Below are 26,452 nucleotides of genomic sequence, written 5' to 3' on the forward strand. Positions count from 1 at the left end.
AAGCTCCTACACGGCCATGATCAGTGAAACACACACGAATCTTGGGACTGAGCTTGCTGCAGAGATCTCTCCAGACCCTAATTATTAAAATTTTAGAATTCCTAGACATTGTATGCTATCCATAACAAACAATATAAAACAAATTGTCTAGCATTGCCTTTTTGGCAGGTGGTGGGTCTGATGTCAAAATATTGAATGTAATCATACTAGAGAGAGAGTATTGTGGAAATTGTCTGCCATACAGGCAGGAGAAGGGTTGGAATGGGGGGGATGAGATACTGGGGATTTTGGTGGTGGAAAATGTGCACTGGTGAAGGGATGGGTGATTGATCATTGCATGACCGAAACTCAAACATGAAAGCTTTGTAACTATATCTCACAGTAAATCAATAAAAGGGAAAAAAAAGAAATTCAAGCACAGCAGGTAGGACACTTGCCTTGCACACGGCTGACCCAGTTTTGGTCCCCAGCATCCCATATGGTCCCGGAAGCACTGCCAGGAGTAATTCTTAATACAGAGCCAGTAGTAACCCCTGAACATTGCTTGGTGTGGGCCACAACCAAAAGAAAAAACTTTTTAACACCCTTCCAGAAAGAATGAAACTTCTCACTTGCCTCCTTCCACCTCCCGTCCTTTCCACTTTCCACTTTTTCCTCCTTTCCTGCTTCTTTTGTGCTTTACATTATATCTTGCTCCCTATCACTCCAAACTCAACCATAGAGGGAAGACGTGGATGAGATGGGATGGAAGAATTACATTGGTCAGGAGAAAGGAGAGCTTAGTCCTAGTATCTTCTTCCATTTGACCTTAGTACTTGATTGCGCTTTCACACCTGGCGATGCTCAGGGGTTACTCCTGGCTCTGCACTCAGGAATCACCCCTGGTGGTGCTCAGGGGACCATATGGGATGCTGGGAATTGAACCCAGGTCAGCCTCGTGCAAGGCAAACGCCCCACCTGCCGTGCTATCGCTCCAGCCCCCTCGCTTTCATTTATATTGTTGAATTCCCATGGCTAAGTTGAGCCTAGTCTCTCCATGGGGCTGTGCCATGGCAGCACAGTGGTCTAGAGGCTGATAGCTGGGTCTCCTTAGGATAAAGATATAGTGTTTTTTTTTTGGGGGGGGGTCACATCTGGCGATGCTCAGGGGTTACTCCTGGCTCTGCACTCAGGAATTACTCCTGGCGGTATTGGGAGACCATATAGGATGCTGGGAGTCGAACCCGGGTCAGCCGCATGCAAGGCAAACGCCCCACCCACTGTGCTATCACTCCAGCCCCTAAGGATATATTTTCATGTACTAGTTTGCAAAAGGTCAATTTCCACAGTGAGAGTTGTAAAACAGGGAACTATTTGTCTATTTGTCTTGGATGGCAGGTATGAGGTAACTGGGACTTTTTTTTTTGTGGGGGTTCATATCCACCTTTGCTCAGGCCTTACTGAGCACTTACTGAATCACTCTGGCAGTGTTGGGAGGACAAATAGGGTACCGGGGATTCAACTCCAGTTAGGCATGTGCAAGACAGTATATTATCACCTGTATCATCACTCTGGCCCACCCCACCTGTGACATTTTTATTCAATAATCTATACAAGTCGGATATGAAATGGGAACTTAGCAGTGTTCCAGAGCATTCTAGGTGCTATCGCCTTTTCCTCTTTTTTATCATACCCAGCAGTGCTCAGGGCTTACTCCTGGCAGGAATTACTCCTGGCAGTGCTTTGGGGACCATATGGGATGCCAGGGATTGATCTGGGGTCAACCTTGTGCAAGGTAAGCACCCTGCCTTCTGTATTATTGGCTCCAGCCCCACTATCAGCAAGTTAACAACGTATACAGGACTTCTGAGTTCCTCACCTTATGGTACATCCTGAGATGTCAGGGTAGTTAATACTTATAAAATCACTCCCAATGCAGTCTAGATCTTTTATTATTGTTATTATTATTATTTGTTTTTTGGGTCACAGCTGGAAGTGTGAAGGGTTTACTCCTGGCTCTGCATTCAGGAACCACTCCTGGCGTTTCTCGAGGGACCATATGGGATACTGGCGATGGAGCCTGGATCAGTCTTAAGCAAGGCAAGTGCCCTATCCGCTGCTGTACGATGGCTCCCGCCACACCACACACACACACACACACACACACACACACACACACACACACACACACATTTTTTTATTGAGGCAATGTTGGTTTACAAGACTGTGTATGTTTACATGTTTCACACTTCTTCTAAGTATATGTTTCCACACTACACCCACTAGCAAAGTGCCAATGCGATCATTTTTTTTTTCTTATCTTTTTTCAGTTTGATTTTTTTGGAACACTCCTTGGGGTCCAGGGGCTATGCCCAGCACAGAGCTTTGATCTGGGGTGGCTCCCTGCAGGTTCAGGGACCAGCAGTGTTGGAATTGAAGTAGGGGGCTCCTGCATACAAAGAATGCACTCCAGACTTTTGAACCATCTTCCTTGCACGTGATCGTCCTCTTTTAGGAAATCCATTTTTATTATGGATGGTCCTTCAGGTCATCCGAATTCAGACCTTTATGTGCAAATGCGATCCAGAATTATGAAAAGTGCCATCAATCCTATGGCTCCTCATGAGCACCACGGTCCAAACGTTTCATAAGCCACGCAGGGCTTGACTTCTAAACCTCTGAGCCTAACGAGTTCTCGAGGCCAGCGGCCATGTCCACCTGAGACCCAGGGGTCCAGCGCATCAGGCACTGAGGCAGACGCCCCCGGCGCGGGCTGCGCAGGCGCAGGCGGCCCGAGAGGGCCCCGGCACTCCGAGCTGCGCAGGCGCAGGAGTGGCTCCCGGCGAGTCCCGACGGCGGCGGCGGCGACCGAGGGGCCGGGGCGTGGAGCAGCGGTGGCGGCGGCGGGCGACAACGGAGCAGCCATGAGGGCCGGGCCCAGTCACCGACAGTGAGTGGCGGTGGGAGGGGGAGGGGCGGCCGCGGGGAAAGGGCCGGCAGGTGGAAGGGCGCTGAGATTCGGGGGGTGGGCTCTGCCAGTCGGAGTCGAAGGGGCGTGGGGGAGGGACAGTTTGAGGTCGATGATGGGCGAATTGGGGGCGCGGGCGGTCAGACCGCCGGCCCGCGGGCCGGACAGCTCGGCGCAGAGAAAGGGGTGCGCGCTGCGGAGCCCAGGCGCCCACGGCAGGGGCAGTGTCCCGCGCTCCCCGTTTGTCATCGTCCCTTCCCCCCAGGCTCTGGAGCTTTCGATCTTCTCTCCCTTTCCGCTCGGTTCAGCGGATGGTCGCGGGGTGGGGGACGAAAGCCGCGCTGGAGCCCAGGGGCCACGTCTGTGCCGGGCAGGACAGCTTTCCCCGAGCGATGGGCGGTCCTGGCCAGAGGACGGGAGTCGGGAAACCTGCTGAAAGCCCACAGGGGCTGAGCGTCAGGCGGGTTCCCAGGGTCCCCAAGTGGCCCGTGATGGACGAAGCCAATAGATAACCTTGAGCAGGTCCCACCTCACCTTTCGGCGCCGCTGGGGGATACAGTGCTGCGAGGGGCTGCTGCACGCACGCTGTCTGGGATCCAGATCGCGGATGAAAATTGTACGTTTCCAGTCCCAGTGCCGATGTTACTCTATCCCCAGCAGTGATCTTGATTTCAGACCTGACCGTGATTTATGGGGATGACTGATGTCTTTGTCAGGGCGAAGCGTATTATTTCTAAAATCTTAAGAGGCAGAGCAGATCAGACCAGGGGCAAAAAAGAACCGGTTTGTTCTGCGATGGGGCAAATTAGCCATTGGGAAAATCTCCTCCTCTCAGGCATTTGTACAAATGGTGTGTCGCTCCTTCCCCGGGAGAAGGAACTCGCGAATGGAGGGCCAGAGGGTTAAATGCTTTCTGGACAGAACTCATCCGGCTTCTCTTTTAATCCCGTCTGTACTAATGTGCTTTATTACCACCCGAGAAAGCTTGTTTGAAAGCTCAGGCTGGGAGAGCTGCCCAGGGATGGATGAACAAATACAATTTGTCTTTTCTGGGGGGTTCTTTAATGCTTTGGGGTCACATCATGCAGTGCTTAGGATCTGTCCTGGCTCTGTGCTCTGGTGTTTGCTCCTGGCAGTGTCTGGGGGACCAGGTGGTGCTGGGGATCGAACCCTGGCAGCTGAGCTTTCTTTGCCAGGGTACAATTTCTTCTTTTTCAAAATGTGGAAAGTTCCTTCGCGGAAAAGCCTCCAGTTGCCCCTCGCCCCCCATGCCTGTTTTGGAGGTCAGATAAGCATCTAGCAGCTTTTCAGCTCCACTTTGTCATCCCGCTGGTGGAGCCTCCACAGTGGAGGGTTTCTCAGAGAAAGGCAGCTTTGCAAGACCCCAAGAGGTCCTTTGCTGACAGACTGAAGCGGCACTCCTGAGGCTTTGTTGTTGCTCTTGTTTAGGTAGACAAAGCGGGGACAGAGTAAACTGTGTGCTTTCCGAGAGAGAAAATGACTTTATAGCCACAGCTTTTGAAGGTGGGGTGGGGTGGAGGGACCTCCTCTTAAAAGCACAGGGACAGATGCTTCAGCTTTGGCGGCTTGGAGGATTGTGTGCTTGACGTGGTGAGGCCTTTTCAAAATCAGCGAGTGATTTTGTCTTTCATCTGAGCAAAGGTAGGGAGTGGCTGTTGTAGATCCTTGAAGATTCACAGATAAGGAGAATGAATTAGTTTTGTAGGAATTTTTTTTCCCTAGGAATAAGCCCAGTTGTCTTCAATTTCTGTCTTGTAAACGAGGAGTTTAACTTCTCGTTCCTGGAAATGCACTGTGCTACATTCTTTTCACTGTTGTGCACTAGTTCCTTGATACTTTCGGTCCATAGAGCTAATTCTTTTTAACAGGATTTTCTTTTTCCCCCTGAAAGAAATGTGTGGTATTTACTGATCATCTTTGGGTACAAAAATTTCCCACATTTCTTCTCTCAGTATAGGCTAGTTTTTGGGACTGGAGTGCTAGTGCGTGGGTAGGGCACTTGTCTCATATGCGGCCAACCTGAGACCAGTCCCGGCATCCCAGATGGTCCCCCATCCCTGCATGTAGAGCCAGGAGTAAGTCCTGAGCGCTGCTAGGTGTGACCCAAAAGCAAACCAAAAAAAGTAATTTTACAAAGGAATTTGAAAGCATTATTTTCTGTTGACACAGTCATAGTCCATTTACAGAATAAATTTTTTCCTTTCCTGTTTTTGACTACTGCTTGGGAGATGTAATAGAAATACAAAATGTTTTTCATTTTGTCAAAATGGGTTTGATCCCTGGCGGCGCAGAAAAAGAAAAAGATAATTTCATGGGCAAAGCTGATTTAGCCATCTCATCTTAATAATCACCTCATTTTAAGTAATTGGACCTTTAAAAAATTTTGGTAATGCATTTTCCCCTCTATTGGAAATTTCCATCAGTTCAAATAAGCCCTTAAATGCCACTCATGTTATGTAAAAATTCCAATAGAGGTTTGTTCAGTTGTGATGAGAATTTCCTGTCCTTCTCTGCTTCTATGCTCTTTCCTATTTGTGGTTACTTTCTGTTTTTTTAGTTGTGGCCATATCCTTGGGCACTCAGGGGGTCAGGGCTTCTGGTAGTGCCTAGTGTCTAACCTGGACTTCATGCATGCAAGGCTCGTTCTCTACCAGTTGAGTCATATTCTCGACCCCAGTTTGTGGCTTTTTTTGGGGGGATGTCACACCCAGCGATGCACAGGGGTTACTCCTGGCTCTGCACTCAGGAATTACTCCTGGCGGTGCTCAGGGGACCATATGAGATGCTGGGATTTGAACCCGGGTTGGCCGCATGCAAGGCAAACGCCCTACCCGCTGTGCTATCACTCCAGCCCCATGTGGCTTCTTTTTTTTTGTTTGCTTTTGTTCCACAACTGGTGATATTCTTGGGCCACTCATTTAGTGTTCTGGGGTCACTCATGGCATTTTCAGGGACCAGGCAGTACCTGGAAGTGAACTGGGGGCTTCTGCATACAATGCATATGCTGTAGCCCATTGAGCTATCTCCCTGTCCTTGTGGTTACTTTGTGTGTGTGTGTGTATGTGTGTGTGTGTGTGTGTGTGTGTGTGTGTGTGTGTGTGTGTGTGCATGTGCCGGTGTGGGGGTGGGGAGGAGGCTGTGCTCCCAAGCTGTGCTCAGGGGCACAGGGGCTACTCTCAGTGATACTAAGCCAACTAGCCAGTGCTTCAGTGCTAGGGCCTGAGAATAGGGTGCTGCTTGACAACTAGACTACACTTGATAATGTTTGGAGGTACCTACTGGTACTGGGGATCCGGTGCCTGTGCCCTAACCTTTGAACTGTCTCCCCAGCCTCTGTTGTCTATTTGATTTTTGCCACACCCAGTGGTCTTGGAGGGGAGGGGGGCAACTCTCAGCTGTGCTCTTGCAGTGCTGGGGATTGAACAGTGGCCTCCTGGGTTGAGCTGTCTATTTCAGCGGCCACCTGCGGTTACTTTTCAATGTAGGAAAATAACTCTTACCAAATGAGAAGGCTTCCTCTGGGGAAGGGAAAGGATGGTCAGTGTCTTCCTTGATTGCCTATTGTGGGAGCAGTGATCTAAAGTGAATGTAAGGGGGCTGGAGAGAGCGTGAACAGAGCATAAGGCACTTGCTTACTTCGCATGCATCCAACCCGGATTCGATTTCTGACACCACATACAGTCCCTTGAGTCCATCCTGGCATGATCCCTGAGTGCAGAGGAAGGAGTCAGCCCTGAACACTGCCAGGTATGGCTCAAAAACAAAACAAAACAAAACAAAACAAAACAAAACAAACAAACAAAAAAGTAGATCTAAATATTTCTGGCAAGTCTCTGACTTAACAAGGCTAAAAGAAAGGGAGTAAGGCTTTCTGGCTAATTTTTATTCTGACAAAATGAGCAAATTTTCTTTAAAAAACATTTCACGCCTCAGGGAAAATGTTTTTGTTTTTTGTTGGCACCTGGTGGTGCCTGCGGGCTGCTCTTGGGAGTCTTGGCAGCTAGGGGACCGTGTAGTGTAGGTATCTGGGGCGACTACATGTAAAACATGTGATCTAGCCTGTTGGGTTGTATCTGACCCTATCCTTTCGTTTCCTAAGACCCTATGAAGGGCTGGCGGTGTAGCGGAATGAGGCATGTACTTTGCCTGTAGGAGCCCCGGGTTGATCTCCAGCACTTCATGGTCCTCAGGCACCAGTGGGGTCACACACCACCTCCCAGCACTGTTGAGTATGGGACTGCCCCAAACTAATGCCCCGTTAATCTTTGTTTTGTTTTGTTTCTTGGCCACATCTGGCTGTGCTCAGGTCTTATTCCCGGCTTTGCGCTCAGGGATCATTTCTGGTGGGCCTCAGGGTACCTACCATATGGGATGCAGGGCATCAAACCTGGGTTAGTATGTGTGCAAAGCAAGTGCTGTACTATCCTTCTGGTCCCACAGCTAAATGCTAATTATTAGTGGTATTTGTCAAACGTGTACCCTTTTTTTTGTGCCCAAATATGCGTCAGAGATGATTATGTCAGAGCCTCTGTCTTGTCTTCTGGGAGGCCATAGCCTCGTGGAGAGGAAATTCAAGTATACAAATTAAATTAAAGCAGAATATAGTATCTTGTTTCATCACATCTATGATAGCAGTGATTCCGAGGCTCACAGTTACATACCACTTGAATGCTTCTCGGATGGGAGCCAGATAATACAAGAGTTAAGGCACATGTCTAGCATGTGGCTGACCTCCAGTTCAGTCTCTGGCATCACATGGTCCCCCAAGCACAGAGCTGGGGGTAACCTCTGAGCACAACCAGTTGTGACCCAACACCCCACATCTCCCAGTGCTGCTCGTTATGTGCGTGTGAGACATAGGGTTCAAGTAGTGTGTTTTAGAATTGTTGAAGTATGGGGCTGGAGTGGTAGCACAGTGGGTAGGGCGTTTGCCTTGCACGCAGCCGACCCGGGTTCGATTCCCAGCATCCCATATGGTCCCCTGAGCACTGCCAAGAATAATTCCTGAACCAGGAGTAACCCCTGTGCATTGCTGGGTGTGACCAAAATGCCAAAATGCCAAAAAAAAAAAAAAAAAAAAGAATTGTTGAAGTACTCTTCTAAAGGGAGGTATAGCTTGTTCTGAGACCTCATAGATTGGGCGCAAGTATTATCAGTAAAGGTCTCCTGCATGGTGCCTTGCCTGCTGGGCCCTTGCCAATGGGCAGGGAGGATAGGACATTCCAGGCAGGCAGTAAAGTCTGAAATGGGAAAGGATAGGGCATTATTGCTGTGTACCATCATATCAGGGCGGGCAGGAGGAAATGAGCTAAGACTTTGGCAGAGGAACATTGTATATGTAGCAGAGCAGGACAGGAAGCTTGGAACATTTTCAGGATAGATATGAACCTGATTCTTGGATTTTGAACTCCTAAAATGTAGCAACTTTAAAAAAAGATGATTCTCATATATAAATTAGGAAGCGAGAGTGGATGTGAGAAGCAATGTGGCCAGGGAAGAGCTGAAGCCTTACAGCTGACCAGAGGGGGGGATAAGTGTAAAGTCAGTGTATTCTTGGTGAGGTGAATATTTTCTCAGCAGAGACGTGTTTAATATCTATTTCTGTCTTTGCCTCTTGATTATACATACCTTTTAGAGTTTTATAATTCAGAATGGAAAGGAATACAACTCATCAGGAAAAATGCTAAATTTTCTTTATAATATAACAAGGAAGAAATAAGTTACCAGATTTAATAGTTCAATTATAAATTGGTGGATTGATAATTGAATTACGTTGTTTTGTGGGAGAATATAGGTCACTTAAGGAATAATTTAAAACTTGTTGGGCCGGGAATGTGACTTAGCAGTAGATCACTTGCCTTGAATGTGTGAGGCCCCAGGGTTGATCCCTGGCACTGCAAAAAAAAGAAAAGGAAAAAAGTGTTAATCTCTAAAGCACTTGTACAAAGATTTACTCAAATGCTGATTTTTTTTTATACAGACCCTGAAGTTAGTGCAAAATGTGGAAAATGAAAATAACCATAACTTTTTGGCTTTTGTTTTGGTTATTGGCTCACACCAGGCTGTGCTCGGGGCTTATTCCTGGCTCTGTACTCAGGGATCACTCCTGGTGGTGCTTTGGGGCTATATGGTCTGCTAAAGATTGAACCTGGGTTGGCCCAGGAACTTAGCTGCTGTACTGTCTCTCTAGCTTCTAACCATAAATTTGTGTAGAGTCTTTATTCTGATCTGTAGACCAAAACTAAGTTTCAATCTCTTAAAAGCCTTTTGGACTCCCTGGTCTTTTATTGGTTTGTTTTTTGGACCACACCCCACTCAGGGGCTATTCCTGACTCTTGTGTTCAGGAAAGACCTCTGATGGTTCTAACTCAGCTTGGCTGTGTTGCAAGGAAATCACCTTATTTACCGTACACTCTTCTCTCTCCTGTCCTGGGCTCTGTATGCTTATAAGTTGGGTTTGTTGGGGCTGGAGCAATAGCATAGCAGGGAGAGCGTTTGCCTTGCAGCCAGCCGACCCAGGTTCGATTCCCCAGTATCCCATATGGCCCCCTGGGCACCGCCAGGAGTAATTCCTGAGTGTAGAGCCAGGAGTAACCCCTGTGCATTGCCGGGGTGACCCAAAAAGAAAAAATAAATTTGGGTTTGCTCCTTTCATCAGTAAATTCGGTATTTAAATGCCTAACATGTTAGGTATTGTGCTAAAACACTGATAATTAAAATCGGAATGAGGGCTGGAGAAAGAGTATAGGCATTAAGACACTTGCCTTTCAACTGCCAATGCTGTTCCATTTCTGACACAGCATAGTATCCAAACACCGGCTGGGCCTGATCCCTGAGTTCAGAGTATATGTAGATGCTGAACACTGCTGGGTATGGCCCAAAAACTCAAAAAAGGAAGAAGAAAAGGTAGTACAGCTGGTAGGGTACTTGCCTTATACATGACTGACATAGATTCAATATCTGGCACCCCATATGGTCCCCTGAGCCCACCAGGAGTAATTTCATTGTGCAGAGCCAGGAATAAGCCCTGAGCATCACCTGAGCATCAGTTGTGGTTTTCTCCCCACCCCCCCAAATAAAAAAGGGAAAAAAATTCAAATAACACATTTCTTTGTATATATTGTGGATGGAACTCAGGGCGTCATTGCATGCACTCTGCCAAATTACATCCCTATCCATAATCCTGGTTTGTATGTATAAATACTTACAAAGGTACATGCACACACACATATGCAAAGCATGTACTTTATCTCTGAGTCAACCTTGTCTCAAGAAAGTTAAGCAATTTTAGTATATGTGTTTATGTATGTATGTTTGTATTCCTGGGATAGAATACAGAATCTCATGCATCCTGAGCAAGTACTGTACCACCGAGATACAGCTCCACCCTTGTAATACTGGTTTGTAATTCTTATTTTTCCCTATCCTTTGTTCTAATTACCATTGTCATGATTAAGGCTTGCACACTTTATATTGGTTGTTTTGGGGGTCACACCTCACTGTGCTTAGGCCTTACTCCTGGCTCTGAGCTCAGGGATCACTCCTACCTGTGCTGGGGAACCATATGAATTGAATCAGGCTTGCTGCACAAAAGGCAGGCACCTTATTCACTTTATTATCTCTGCAGTCCCTGTTCTGTTTTACAAAAAAATTGATCTTAAATTAATTTTGAGGGCTTTGGGAGTGAACTCAGGACCTCACACACAAGAAGGCAAGTGTTCTATTGCTGAGTCACATCTCTTGCACCCCAATCTCCTTTTTTTTTTTTTTTTGTGCTCAGGGACCACTCCTGAGCACATAGATAATTATGAATCAATACAATAAGTGTGCTGTCATTAAGAAAAATTAAGTGCTATGGGAGCACTGTTCTGAAGGTTGGAGAAGACTTCCTAGGGAGTCATTCGGGCCTTAAAGGAAGAAATCAATTTGGTTGTTTCAACAGGAAAGAATTGGACACAGTATTGTTTTAGGTGCAGAGAACTGGAGCACAAAGGCACCCCAAGTATGGGTGCAGACATGTGGCCCAGGGGTTTAATGTGGATAATGTAGATAATGGGGTATGAGGAAGGATTGGAAGTTAGAAGTTAGGGTTAGGACCAGTTTAGTGCCACAGAGTTATGGAAGAGTCAGATAACCAGGTCCGATAACTTTTTTTTTATTTTACTGCAGTGCTTGAGATGGAAAGAGGGGTGTTATGCACGCAAGGCATGCACTTTATCATGAGCCACATCCCAGGCCCTCGGACTTTTGTTTTTTTGTTTTTGGGTCACACTTGGTGGTGCTCAAGGGCTACTCTTGGCAGTACTCTGGGGATCATATGGCCACCACCTCTAGCATGCAGAGTATGTACTCAACTTATTAAGCTCTCTCTAGTTCAAATTGTTTTTCCTTTTTGGGACTGAACCCTGGCCTCTAGAAGTATAGAGCATGCATTCAGTTCATTGAGCCATATCTGACCCTCATGGCAGTTTTTTTTTGTGGGTGGGGGCATACTGGTAATGCTCACAGGTTATTCCTTGGTCTGTGCTCAGGGATCACTCCTGGTGGGGCTCAGGGAACCATAATGGGATGCTGGGGATTGAATGAAGTCAGTGCATACAAGGCAAACACCCTGCCCACTGTTTTATCACTTCAGCCCTTTTCCACAATATTTGTAAAAGCAAATTTTAGGGACTAGAATGATAGTACAGTAAGTAAGCCACTTGCTTGCATACTGCTGACTTGAGTTTGATCTATGGCACTTTGTATGGTCCTCCAAGGCCCAGTAGGAGTGATCTCTGAGCACAAAGCAAGGAGTAAACCCTGAGCACTGGGGCTGGAGCGATAGCACAGTAGCTAGGGCATTTGCCTTGCACGGGGCTGACCCGGGCTCGATTCCCAGCATCCTATTTGGTCCCCCAAGCACCGCCAGGAGTAATTCCTGAGTGCATGAGCCAGGAGTAACCCCTGTGCAACGCTGGGTGTGACTCAAAAAGAAAAATATAATTTACAAGCATTTTCCTTTTTTTCGGGGTGTTGATATTGAACCTAGAGATGAAAAGCCCTGTGAGCTTCATACCTGTCCTGTAAATGTTGCCCTTTTTTGTTTGTTTGTGTTTTTGGCCACTCCTGCTGATATTCAGGGCTTACTCCTGACTCTGCACTCAGGAATTACTCCTGGCAGTGCTCATGGGACCATATGGGATGACAGGGATCGAACCCAGGTCAGCCGTGTACAAGGCAAGTGCCGGACCCTGTGTACTATCACTTCAGCCCCTATTTAAATTTAAATTTAGGGCCTGGAGGAATAGCACAGCGGGTAGGGCGTTTGCCTTGCACGCGGCCAACCCATGTTTGAATCCCAGCATCTCGTATGGTCCCCCTGAGCACCACCTAGGGGTGATTCCTGAGTGCAGAGCCAGGAGTAACCCCTGTGCACCGTTGGGTGTGACCCAAAAAGCAAAAACCAAACCAAACCAAACCAAATAAATTTAAATTTAATTTAATTAATTTTTTCCATTTCCCCTGCCCCCCCCACAGTCTCCTCTCTCAGGCAAACCTATCCCAGAATGTCCTGCCCCCTATTTTTATTTTTATTTATTTTATTTTTTTTGCTTTTTGGTTCACACCTCGCGATGCACAGGGGTTACTCCTGGCTCTGCACTCAGGAATTACTCTTGGTGGTGCTCAGGGGACCATATGGGATGCTGGGAATCAAACCCAGGTCGGCCGAGTGCAAGGCAAACACCCTACCCGCTGTGCTATCGCTCCAGCCCCGTATTTTAATTTTTTAACTTCATTTTTTTTTTTTTAAAGGAGCCTGGAGAGATAGTACAGGGGGTAAGGCACTTGTTGGTCTTGCACTGGCTAGTCCTCGTTCAGTCAATAGCGCCTGAAGTGATTCCTGAGCACAAGCTGGCAGTAAGCCTTTAGTACAGCTGGGTATGGCCCACCCCCACCCCCAGTGTTCTCTTTTGTTGTGATTATTCAGAATTGCACATAGGCATTTTTAAAAAATTTGTTTTTGGGCCTTACCCAGTGGTGCTCAGAACTTAATTCTGACACTCTGCTTAGGGATCACTCCTGATGGGCTCACGGAACTATATGGGGTGCAGGGGATAAACCCTGGGTCAGCTGCATGCAAGGCACGTCCTCTACCAGCTGTACTAGCACTCTGACCCCTATTTTTCTTTGTTTTGTTTTGTTTTGGGGTCACACCCAACAGTCCTCAGGGCTCAGTCCTGGTGCTACAAGCAGGGATCGCTTCTGGCAGTACGGGGGGACTATATGGGATACTGGGGATTGAAGCCATGTTGGCCACATATAAGGCAAGCCACCCTATCCATTGTACTATCCCTCTGGCCTCTATTTTTTAATTTTCATTTTGTTTTGTTTTTGGGGCCACACTTGGTTGTACTCTGGGCTTACCCCGGCTCTGTTTTTAGGTTATCACTCCTGGCAATGCTTGAGGGACCTTATGAGATTCTTGGGATCAAACCTGGTTCAGCTGCATGCAGTGCAGATGCCCTGCCTGCTGTACTATTGCTTTGTCCATACACATGCTTTATTGTGGTATTTGGCACTTGGTCACAGTGCTCATCAGAGGTCACACTTTTTTTTCCCCCCAGGGACTTGAACCTAGGGCCTCACATATTAAAGGCAAGTGTTCCATCCGTGACCACCATATATTTTAAGTTGTGAGATTGCACACTTACTTGCAGGGGCCTGCAGTCTTCAGTCATGCTCGCAGCAGGTTGCATACCTCATCATGGGGATATAATGGGTTCTGGTATGGTTAACGATCACACTGTTGTCGTATTGGGTTCCCAAACACTTTATTTTTTAATTATTTTTGGTTGTGCGCAACATCCGGCAATGCATAGGGGTTACTCCTGGCTTTGCTTCAATCACTTCTGGCAGTGCTTGACGGATCATCTGGGATTCCAGGGATTGAATCTGAGTCAGCTGCATGGAAGGCAAGCTCCCTACCCACTGTACTTTAGTTGCTGACATCACACTGGATGTGTTCAGGCAACATTAGAGATTTAACTCAGAGTTCCATGATGCAAGACAGGTGCTTTTGCCATGGAGCAATCCTGTGGCTCTCTCTGAGCATTCCTAGTGCACTTGCCATGCATAAGTGAGGCTCCGACTTACTCTCACTAAGCTCACCAGTACTGGAGAGTAGCCTAGTGGGTTGAGTCTGTGCTTTGCATACAGGAAGCCTGGATTCAGACACTGCCACTGCTTGATCCCCCAGGGACTGCCATGAGTGACTCCCAAGCATAGAACTGGGAGTAGCTCCTATGTACTGCCCGGTGTCGCCCCCAAACAGAAATCAGTCATCTAGTCAGTTTTCATATTTCTCCATTGTTCTCAGTAACTTTTCAGTTGTTTGTTTGAAATGGTACAGAACTAAGGTCCATATGTTCTGTTTTCTTTAAATCTATCAATTTACCTGTCTGTTATTTATTAAAGATCTGTTTTTGGAGGGGGCTGCCAGGCACTGAACCCAATTGCTCACACTTCAGGTATGTGCTTTACCTCTGAGCCATATCCTTTGACCCTGAGATTTCTCTCTCTTTTTTTTTCAATCTAATTATTGTTATTCTTTATCTTAGTGGACATCAAACCTACTCTGTGACACATGCAATGTGCTGTGCTGCTGAACTATATCCCCAGCTCAGAATTCTCCCTTATATAAGGTACTATTGGGACAAGGCATATCGTTTATAGTCACACGTGCCTAACATGTGTGAAAACCTGGGTTTGATTTCCCAGTACTGAAAAAAAGAAGTCTGTGGATAAAGGTCATGCACATCATATGCCCAAACCCCAGGTTTGATTCCTGACACTCCCCAAAAAGCCTGATACTAGAAGGTTTGAAGGACTAGCACAGTGGCTTAGAGTGCCTTGCCAGCACATAGTCATGAGTTCAAATCTCCAGTGTCGTATATTTGTAGAACATAATTCTGGCATCTCTGATGACTCACATCTTCAGCCCCACAAGTGGTATTCGGCCACGCTGATGCCTGGTGTCTGTGCATAGCAGAGATGGGTTCTGATTTGTTCTGTGGTGAGCTGGGCAACTAAAATGTTGTGTGAGTACCACAGCTAGGAAGAGAGCTATGTCGAGCATACATGTAAGCACCTTGGTGAGCCCTGGCCAGTACCACAAGTACTGTGAGTACTTGCCCTGGGGCCAGAGAGATAGGACAGCCTTGCATGTTACTGACCCAGGTTCAATCCTTGGCAGGTGCTCATCATGTCAGGCACATGTTTAAGCAGCACAACCTAAGCAGTGCGCTTTCATGAGCACTGTGGCCAGGAGTGCAAGTACTGTAACCTGATGTGCAACCCCTGGCAAGCACCACAGCCAGCATCTGTGTGACCCTCTGCCCTCTTCACCCCTACCCCTAAGTCATCCTAACACAGAAACAATGATGAACGGAGAATGGGAATAACAATAATAAGAGCTACTGTTGCCTTCTGCTCTTGGAGAATTGCTTTTACAGTATATTACAGTATATCTGCAAAGTAGGACATCCTCTTTTAGCATCTTCCTTGTCTTGCTGTCATTCAAAACACAGATGTGTGTATTGCCCATTCTAGGAGCTAAGAAGAAAGCAGCTAGTATAGCTATTTTTTTGCCCGTTTAGAGTATTTTTTCCTGGTGGGAAAAATAAGTTAACTAAGTCAGTTACAGATTGTTCAATGTTAAGAGTGGTATTTGGACTGGAGAGATAGGGGTTAAAGCACTTGCCTTGGATTCTGCTGGTGCTTGTGGATCCCAGTGGCCAGTTTTTTTTTTTTTTTTCCCCTTTTTTGGTCAGACCCGCCGATGCACAGGTGTTACTCCTGGCTCAGCACTCACGAATTACTCCTGGCCATGCTCAGGGGTCCATATGGGATGCTGGGAATCGAACCCAAGTCGGCCGTGTGCAAGGCAAATGCCCTACGTGCTGTGCTATTGCTCCAGCTCCCCCCCAGTGGCCAGTTTGAATTCTCAGCACCACGTATGGTCTCCTGAGCAATACGCCTGGGTTGCTCTTGAACACAGAGCCGGGAATAGCCCCCTGAACGCTGCTGAGTGTTGACCTAATCCACCCACCCCACAACTAAAAGTGATGATGGAGGGAGGACCTCAGTGTGCAATGGAGGCATTAACTTTTTTTTTTTTTCCTTTTTCGGTCACACCTGGCAATGCATGGGGGTTACTCCTGGCTCATGCACTCAGGAATTACTCCTGGCGGTGCTCGGGGAGCCATATGGGATGCTGGGAATCGAACCCGGATAGGCCACATGCAAGGCAAACACCCTACCAGGTGTGCTATCGCTCCAGCTTCTGGAGGCATTAACTTTGACCCATGTTTTGGGGAATTAAAGCCTTGTGGGTGGGTAGGAACCTGGGGAGATGGCTCAAAGGGTTGAATACATGCTCTGCACATGTACCCTGGGATTCAATCTTTGACACTACATGATTCCTCAACAATCCTCAGTTCTTGTATGTTAGAAGACCATTCTTCCATCCATAGTCTTTTGAGGGAGGCAAACCTCTTAATCGGTGCATGGTGGGGGGTGGGGGCACTCAGGGTTACCCCAGATGTTCTTTTAAAAAATTTTTGGAGCAAGACTCAGTGGGGCTCAAGGACCACTCCTGGTACCATGTCAGGGCTCACACCTGGGGGTGCTCAGAGTGCCAGGATTTGAACTTGGCTGAACTTGGCTGCAGCTGCATGCATGGCAAGTGCCTTAATTTTGGCTTCTTCAATTTCCTTTTTTTTCAGTGAAGCAAGATAATTTTTATTGAGTAAAACTTAGAAAGACTTAAAGGGAAAGAAATGTGTTCAAGAGAGAACACGAGTTTTTTCGTAGTGGGAAAAGCTGGCAGGAGAAAAGCAAGTGAAATATGTGTTCAAGGGAACGTGCTAGCTTGAAGAGTAAGCCCATTTTTCCTTTTATTTAGTGAAGTAAAAGTGTGTGTGTGTGTGTTTGTATATGTGTGTGCGTGTGTGTGCGTGTGTGTGTTTGTATATGTGTGTGCGTGTGTGTGCGTGTGTGTGTTTGTATATGTGTGTGCGTGTGTGTGCGTGTGTGTGTTTGTATATGTGTGTGTGTGCGTGTGTGTGTGTTTGTATATGTGTGTGTGTGCGTGTGTGTGTGTTTGTATATGTGTGTGTGCGTGTGTGTGCGCGCGCGCGCGCGCGCGTGTGTGTGTGTGTGTGTGTGTGTGTGTGAGTGTGAGTGATACCTGGCAGTGCTTGGGCCACATCTGGCAATGCTCAGTGCTCCTGGTTCTTTTTTTTTTTTCCCCCAATAATGTAGGAGTATTGCTATTTGTTCAGCCATTGATTAAGCTGATTGAATTGGACATGAACTCCACTTTACTTTTTTTTAAATTGTGTCACCATGAGATAGAGTTACAAAGCTTTCATGTTTGAGATTCAGCCATACAATAATGGAACACCCATCCCTCCACCAGTGTACCTTTTCCACCACCCACATGCCAGTACTCACCCTGCCTCTATAGCAGACAGTTTCCCCAATACTCTCTTTTTTTGGGAGGCATTATGATTTGCTTGAAATTTCTCACTACCATTCGAGCCTAGCTGCCAGGGGCAGACGCTAGATAATTTATTTTCCATTGCTCATTTTAAGTGTCATGAGAGTTCGCATGGCCGAGATTGTAAATGTAAATTTTTTTTTCTTGCTTTTTGGATCACACCCGGCAATGCACAGGGGTTACTCCTGGCTCTGCACTCAGGAATTACCCCTGGCTGTGCTCAGGGGACCATATGGGATGCTGGGAATCGAACCTGGGTCGGCTGCATGCAAGGCAAATGCCCTACCCACTGTGCTATTGCTCCAGCCTCGTAAATGTGAATTTCTAGATTGTAAATGATAGTGTTCCAGAGCTATCTCTGTACAGCACTAATACATTTGGGGATTCAATTGGGAGTCTTTGGACCAGGGCTGTTGATGCACTAAGATGGAGCCCAGAGGCAAATTGTGGGCGTGACAGCCAGTCTGCTGGGTGGACGGGACCCCGGGAGGGACAGCCTTCAGCCTGGAGGTTCAGTCCTGGAACCTGCATACCTGGGCCTTGCTTGTGGAAGCTCTTGGTCACTGGGATTCCATTTGGAATGTCCCGGGGAGGGACAGCCTGGGTCCTCTGCTGCCATGCAGCTTGAAGATTCAGTCCTGGAACCCACATCTGGGCCTCGGGAGTAGGCGGGAAGACTGCACCTGCTCCATCTGGGGTGCCCCTGTGAAATTGGCCCGGCATGGGGCCTGGAGAGATCTCCAGTGCTGTGGTGTCTTCTGGGACTTGCTGCTGTGTTAGGGCTTTTGATGTACTAAGATCTACATTACAAAATTTTCAGCAGATTATATCTTGGTGAGGTCCATCCTGAGATGGTGGAGTCAGGCCGGGGATATGGCGGCGGTTTTGGATCATGCATGCAAGCGGCTGCTGGGGCTTTGCTTGGGCAGTCCACCAGGCCAACCTGCCCCCTCCGATTTACCCCAGTCTGTTCAGCCATGTGTGGGCCCGAGATTAACTGTGACTTTTAATCTGTTTTGAGATATATCAATGGGTTTCTGAAAAAAGGCCAATAAGTGAGCTCATATAGCTGAGCCAGAGGTGGTTTGTGGGTGTGGCTCCCACATACCTAACTTTTGGCCATTTAATTTCTAGGTAAACTTGATCCCAAGTTGTTGGGATCTGGCCACAGGCACAGCAGCAATTTTGGGGCATCAGGAAGCCTGAAGGCACCATCAGGCTGCTGATGCACTCTCCCTGCAGGTACAGGTAAACCTGCTGGTGGCACCATACCCCCTGCTCCTGGTTCTGAGTTCAGGAGTCACTCTTGACAATGCTTGGGGGACCTTTTGTGTTGCTGGGGACCAAACCTGGCTTGGCTGCATGCAAGTCTTTCCCACTGCACTACCTTTCTGGTCCCTGGAGGAGGAAGGTTTCAGAAATAATTGAGGACTGGGGAGTTAGCCTATGCTTTTTTTAAAAAAAATAATTAATTTATTGTTATTATTTTCATGCTTTGGGCTCTAAGATTAATTCCTGGTATTGCATAATGCCTAAAAAGCAAGCCAGCACCAACAGGTGTGCCTTAAAAACCAAAAATAGAAATACTTGACAAATTAGTTGTGAAATGTTTATGAAAAGATAAAGGGACTAAAATAGCTAAAACCATTTTGCGAAACAGCTATGAAGTTTTTGATATTACCTGGTTTCAACACCTACTGAATGGGCTGTAGCAATGGTTTAAAGGACTGGAGCATATGCTTTATGTGCGGGAGGCCCAAGTTTGATTCCTAGCACTGCTGGGTGCGTACCTCCTCCTCCTAAAAATGTTTTTTTAAATCTACCACTAAAAGCAAGATTTAGAAAAGAAGAGTATTGAGGATTTGGAGAAACAGTGCATTCATTGCCTTGGAGCATCTACTTTGCAAGTGTTTGATCATGAGTTCCAATCCCCAGTGTCCCAGGGCCAGGAGTGAGCTCTGAGCACAACTAGGTATAGTCCCAAATCCTATCAACACCAAGAGGAGGGGGAGGAATGGGGGTGAGGGAGGGAGAGAGAGGGAGGGGAAGAGAGAATATTTCATTAATTCTGATATTTTGTTTGGGGGCCATACCTGGCAGTGCTCAGGGGATACTCCTGGCTCTGCACTCAGGGATCACTCCTGTTGGGCTTGAGGGATCATATGAGATGCTGGGGATCAAATCTGGGTTGCCTGCATGCAAGGCAAACACTCTATCCACTGTACTATTGCTCCAGTTCCACTTTTTTTTTTCAAGTTTGCTCTTTTTTTTTGTCGTTATTTTGTTTTGTTTTGGGGCCATGCCTGGCAATGCTCAGGAATTTCTCTTGGCTCTGCACTCAAGAATTCCCCTTGGCAGTGCTCCCACCTTATGGGATGCTGGGGATTGAACCCATGTCACTCGTGTGCAAGGCAAGCTCCCTACCTGCTTGTACTTTCTCTCTGGCCCCAAAGTTTGCTTATTTTTTCAGGGGGGGAGACTTTTTTTTTGTCACACCCGGCAGTGCTCAGCGGTTGCTCCTGGCTCTGCACTCAGGAATGACTCCTGGTGATGTTCAGGGGACCATATGGGATGGCGGGGATCAAACCCAGGTCTGTCGCATGCAGCAACCCATGTACTGTTGCTCTATTCCCCCAAGTTTGCTCATTGTTAAACCTGAAGATACTGGCTTTCCTTTCCTACTCTTTTCCTGCTGTCTAAGGACACTGCTGTGTCACCTAAAACTGTCTTTCAGTAAAAAATTATTCCCTAATGAGATTTATCATATTAGTTAGGGATATGTGGACTTTAGAGTCTAGCCAAGCTATCTCCTTAGCGGACTGAGTCTTGGACACATAGATTAGTGTGGCAGGAGTCATCCTTAATCTCCTGGAAGTTGTTATTTAGCTCACAGGTAAGTATGAATTTTCAAGTTTGGGAAGACAGAGAAAATTGGCTGTGATTTTTAGGCAGGCAGCTGGACCAACTCCAGTATTGGTTAACATCCTTTTCCTCTCAACTTGACATCCATGACATCCATTCTTTTAGCTCTAATACTGCTTTTTTTTTTTTTTTTCTTTTTGGGTCACACCCAGCGATGGTCAGGGGTTACTCCTGGCTCTGCACTCAGGAATTACCCCTGACGGTACTCAGGGGACCATATGGGATGCTGGGAATCGAACCCGGGTTGGCCGCGTGCAAGGCAAACGCCCTACCCTCTGTGCTATCGCTCCAGCCCTGATACTGCTTTCTTGTAAGAGGCAATTTCAGATATTTCCTGATGTTTCTGGATCATGTCTTTATTCTGCATTTTCATTCCACAAATACTTAAAATTTTTTTTTCTCAAGAGGTAGGTGCTCAGGAGGCCTGGGGCCCCTCACAGTGGTTCCATCAACTGGACTGGTGATTCACTTCAAGGATACAATACTGTTTGGTCCTTTAGTGCTAGAGATTATTCAGACCACCTGGCTCTAAGGCTGTCCCCGGCGAACAGGGACTTTGTGGTATCTGGGATCAAACTGGGGTCATTTGCACTTAAGGCATGTCACTTACCCCCTGTATTGTCTCTCTGACCTTTTGACTTTTTACCAGATCTCAAAATTAAGTTAGGACTGCTGCTCAACTAGAGTAAGACTATCTCTGTGTGGGGAAGTGGCTTACTTGGATTTAACCATCCTCAGCATCCCATTCCATTGGAACACCACCAGGAATGGCCCTGGAGGTCCCCAGAGCACCACCAAGGTATGGCCTATGTACCTTGAGCAGGGTTTGGTTCCTGGGTCTAGAGGAGGATTTTGGGTCTCTGGTTAGGTCCCTGTGCCAGTATTTACCTGTTCTGTTCATTTAGGTAGTTTTGGGCTCACACCTGGCAATACGCAGGGTTTACTCCTTAAAATATCACTCCTAGCAGGGCTTAGGGTGCCATGTGGTGCTACGGATTGAATCCAGTTTGGTACAATAGTACAGTCTTAACTACTGTATTATCATTCCAGCCCCTGTATAACTTATTTATTATCTGAATCTTTCTTCAGTCTTTCTGATTTCTTTCTTTGGTCTGTGCCCATCCTAAGTCCAGATACTGTTTATTTCTCTGCTGTTAATAAAACTAGTCTTCCCCCTACTCGTTCACTTTCTTATTGCCTATTTATTTGGTTTTGTCTCCACCACTCCACTGAGAGTCCTCTGTTAGTGACCCAATTGTCAGCTCAGATGGTACTTTTTTTTTTTTTCTTTTTGGGTCATACCTGGCGATGCACAGGGTTACTCCTGGCTCATGCACTCAGAAATTACTCCTGGCGGTGCTCGAGGGACCATATGGGATGCTGGGAATTGAATCCGGGTAGTCCACGTGCAAGGCAAACGCCCTACCCGCTGTGCTATTGCTCCAGTCCAGGTGGTACTTTTCAATTCTTAGTTTCTTTAAATCATGGTACTGTATATACGTTTGATTTCTCTTCCTCCTATTCCTGCTTAGTTTTCTTCATAGTCTCATGGTCATTACTTCCATCCAATCTCTACATGTTGATGTTCCTGCGAATTCTGTTATTAGTCACCACCTTCTTTTTTTATTCTTCACAGGTGATGTAATTCACTACACACACTGATACATCATCTAAATCTCTATATTTAACTCAGCTTTTTCTCTCTCCTGGAATCCAGGCGCCCGTATTTCTGAAATCTACTGGGACGTTTCATGAGAACCTCAGAAGTCATCTTCTCTACTAAATATAAATAAATTCTTTTTTGTTCTGTTTTGTGTTGTGTTTTTGGTTTTGGAGCCTTACCTGATGATGCTTAGGGCTTATTCCTGGCTCTGTGCTCGGGAATCACTCCTTGCGGCATTCAAGGGACTGTATGTGGTAGGGGGGATTGAACCTGTGTTGGCCATATACAAAGCAAGTGCCTTATTCGCTGTTATTTTCCCTCTGCTCCCTGTTGCTTTTATATTAGATTTTTAGGTTTTTTTTTTTTTTTTTTTAGGGGTAGGGGCTGTACCTGGTAGTGGTACTTAGGGTACTGCTCCTTTGTTCAGGAGAACTCTGGCAGTTCTCAGGGGACCAGATGTGATATTGGAGGTAGAACCCTGATCATCTGTGTGCAAGGCCATCTTTTTTGCCATCTTTTTATCCCAGTTTTTTTTTTTTTTTTTTTTTTAGTCACACCTGGTGTAGCTCCAGACATTCACCTGACTCTGTGTTCAGAAATCAATCCTGGGGTGGGGCTTCAGGAGACCATATCTCTCTGGCCCAGCCTTTATTTTTTAAAAATCCAAATTTGCGGGGCTGGAGCAATAGCACAGCGGGTAGGGCGTTTGCCTTGCACGCGGCCGACCCAGATTCGATTCCCAGCATCCCATATGGTCCCCTGAGCACCGCCAGGAGTAATTCCTGAGTGAAGAGCCAGGAGTAACCCCTGTGCATCGCCAGGTGTGATCCAAAAAGCAAAAAAAAAAAAAAAAAAAATCCAAATTTGCATGTTATGATAGTTTCCCACTCTTCTGGATTCAGTCTGCATTTAGTGTTGCTCCTTTTTGTCTTTTTGTTTGTTTTTGGGCCACACCTTTTAGTGTTCATAACTTTTTCCTGGCTCTGGGCTCAGGGTCACCATAATAGGGGCTAGGGATCCAATCTAGGTTGGCCGCTTGCAATGCAAACTTCATATCCATTGTGCTATCACTCTAGCCCCAACTTCTGTAAACCTTTCTTTTCCTCCTGTAGGGCTAGCAGGAGACAGCAGAGCAACCAGCACATAAAACTTTCGTTTGTACATCGCTAACTAATGACAGGGATGATTTGATAGCAGCCTAAGTGTTTCATGTCCATGAAGCAGGAATCCGGCCCCTGAGCCTGGCAATACTTCTCTCATGTTTCCTCCTCTCTTCTGGAGCAAGATGAGGGCTAGCCTCTGTCACAGGCATGTTCTTTTGAGGAGGGGGGGTGTCACTGCCAGAAAGGACTCTTAACTTTTGTTCAAGCCATTTTCTTTCCTTCCAAGGACACACCTCCAGATAGTTTTGTTTTATTTTGAGGGGAGCCACATTCAGTAGTACTCATTTCTTAACTCCAGGCTCTGCACTCAGGAATCACTCCCGGCGATGTGTGTGGGGGAACATAAGGGATGCTAGGGATTGAACCTAGGTTGGCCATGTGCAAGGCAAGTGCCATACCCACTTGTACTATCAGTTTAGCCCCAAACCTGGCTTCTTTAACATTGTTGAATTGTGCAAAAAATATGGCAACAATTAAAAGTTTCTGAAACCACAATGACCAAAAATTAATTCAAATCAACCAGGTAATGAACTTGAGGTGTGGTTGGTAGTAGCTACATTATTTGGGTGTATTATTATTACTATTGTTATGATTTTGCTTAGCCATTAGTCAGTCTGTAGGATATTTACACCTGTCAGTATTCAGGTGTAAAAAAGGTTGAAGAATCTGGAGAAGACGGAGATCAGCAGATCCAACATTTTATTGCAGAGCTCCGGAGGAGAAATGTGTTTGGTTTATTAAAGTAGCCTGAAATAGCCATGGAGCACTGCTGTGCATGACCCCCAAAGCCCTCCCCCCAATTAAAATTTTTTTATTTAATCTTCCCTAATTTAAAATTTTGTTATTTAAAACATTTTAAATATTAAAAGATGGTGCATGGGGGTCTGTACGGGATGCCAGGGATTGAACCCCAGTCAGCCACATGCAAGGCAAACACCTTACCTGCTCTACTGTCTCTCTGCCTCACCTTCTATTTAGAAATAAAAAAATTTGGTGGCCAGAATGATAGTACAGTGGTTAGGGTAATTGCCTTACCTGAGGCTGACCCAGGTTTGATCCCCAGCATCCCATATGGTCCCCCATGCACTTCCAGGAGTAATTTTTTTTTTTTTAATTTTTCTTTTTGGATCACACCCAGTGATGCTCAGGGGTTACTCCTGGCTCTGCACTCAGGAATTACTCCTGCCAGTGCTTGGGTACTGTATGGGATGCTGGGGATTGAACCCAGGTCGGCTGCGTGCAAGGCAAACGTCCTACCTGCTGTGTTATCACTCCAGGCCCCGCCAGGAGTAATTCTTGATTGCAGAGCCAGGATTAACCCCTGAGCACCACTGGGTGTGACTCGAAAAGAAAAAAAGTATTTTTACTGCTGTATGGAAATGAATTATAGGAGGGTCTGGAGTGGAAGCTGGAGCAGTTTAGAGTAGGTTGGCCCTTGCCAGACTGGTTTGATCCCCAGCATTCCAGATGGTCTCCTGAGCCCCACCAAGAATGATCTGAGTGCAGAGTCAGAAGTAAGCTCTGAGAATTGTCAGATGTGGCCTAAACTCCCCCTAAAAAATATATATATGTATATATGCATATGTGCATATATATATATATATATATATATATATGGCAGATTATGCTTGTCAAGAATTCTGTTTGGGGGCTGGGGTGATAGTACATCAAGTAGGGCATTTTCTTTGCATACGGCCGAACTAGGTTAGGTCCCTGGCCTCCCATATGGTCCCCCAAGCACTGCCAGGAGCAATTCCTGAATGCAAAGCCAGGAGTAACCCCTGAGCATCGCTGGGTGAGACCCAAAAAGCAAAAAAAAAAAAAAAAAAAAAAAAAAAAACTTTTTACAGAGCAAACTGGAATAAAAAAATAGTTGAATAGAAAAGGCCTAGCGAGGGGCTGGAGAGATTGTCTAGGGAGTTAGATGTCTGCCTTGCACTTGGCTGCTCTTGGTTCCATCCTCAGCACCCCATTTGGTTGCCCAGCACAACTAATCTATGATCCCTGAGCACAGAGTCAGGAGTAAACATTGCCCAGTGTGGCACAAAACAGGAAAAAAGGAAAATGTTTGGTGATCTGAGGAGAATCCAGGTGGAATTTTATGTAGTTTTGGAAATTTGGTAATTTTGGAATTTGGTAATTTGTAAATAGAATTTAAAGTCCTAGAATTCAACTGAGAGGTTCGCTAGAAGTGGTTCATGGAAAGAGGAGAGGTCTGAAAGGAAAGGAGCAGAGACTGGTGTTAAGAATAACTACTTTAGGGGCTGGAGCGATAGCACAGCGGGGAGGGCGTTTGCCTTGCACTCGGCCAACCTGGGTTCGATCCCCGGCATCCCATAGGGTCCCCTGAGCACCGCCAGGAGTAATTCCTGAGTGCAGAGCCAGGAGGAACCCCTGTGCATCGCTGGGTGTGACCCAAAAAGCAAAAAAAAAAAAAGAATAACTACTTTGGGGGAAAAAAAAAGAATAACTACTCTGGTTTTCAGTACTTTGACAAAACTTCAGCTATGTGGCCTTTTGCCTAAGTGTCTGCAGTTTCAAAGTGTTGGAGTATTTATTGTTTCCATGAGGCTTGCAGGTTTTTATGAGATTGCTGTGGCTGAACCAAAAAGAAACTGACGAGGGAATGAAAGTGTTTTTAAGTGTTAGATCCCTTGATCTTTGAAAAGCAGCCTGGTTTGACCTTGGCCCTAAGATATGTCAGTTTTCCCAGTTATCAAATGAGGATAGCAGCACCAGTTTAGCTCAGTGGGTGGTTGTGAGGCATGACTACTAATGAAAATAATTGTAAAACATTTTTGCAAGTTAAAGTGTGATATAAATGCTAAGTAATAGTTCTTTATTGGGATGCTGTGAAAATTAGCAACATGCTGTCTGTTAGAGATCTTAAGTTCTTTTAGAAAAAAGGTGATATATTTTTATAAATACTATTTGAAGAAAAAATAGCTCAGAATTTGGGAAAGTATATTGCAACCCTAATTTCTGGAATTTATGGAAACATCATGGAACAAATTTTAATTAGAATATTTGCCAAATTATATTAACTACTTAAGGGGATTCAAATTGCAAGAATTTTTACCATTTTGACTTTTTTTTTCAGTTGTGAAGGTCATCCTCTGGTAGTTACAGTGCTGACTGTTTAAAGGACTGGTGGAACATGATAGATTGTCTTTGTTTAAAATGTCACAGTCAGA

The 26,452-nt window shown here is 46.1% G+C and overlaps 1 protein-coding gene across 2 annotated transcripts in view; it reads left to right on the forward strand.

Annotated features, from left to right (window-relative positions):
• The first annotated feature begins 2,796 nt into the window (after positions 1-2,796).
• Positions 2,797-26,452, forward strand: part of FAM222B (family with sequence similarity 222 member B) — an 81,275-nt gene continuing 57,619 nt past the window's right edge. Inside the window, exon 1 of one of the 2 annotated variants that reach the window (XM_004605018.2) lies at positions 2,797-2,929. The gene's annotated coding sequence lies outside the window, so the exon portion shown is untranslated. The remainder of the gene's footprint in view (positions 2,930-26,452) is intronic. The other variant, XM_012931954.2, reaches the window with a different exon arrangement.

The sequence above is a fragment of the Sorex araneus genome, chromosome 3 (genome assembly GCF_027595985.1).
Source record: "Sorex araneus isolate mSorAra2 chromosome 3, mSorAra2.pri, whole genome shotgun sequence".
NCBI classification, from domain to species: Eukaryota; Metazoa; Chordata; class Mammalia; order Eulipotyphla; family Soricidae; genus Sorex; species Sorex araneus.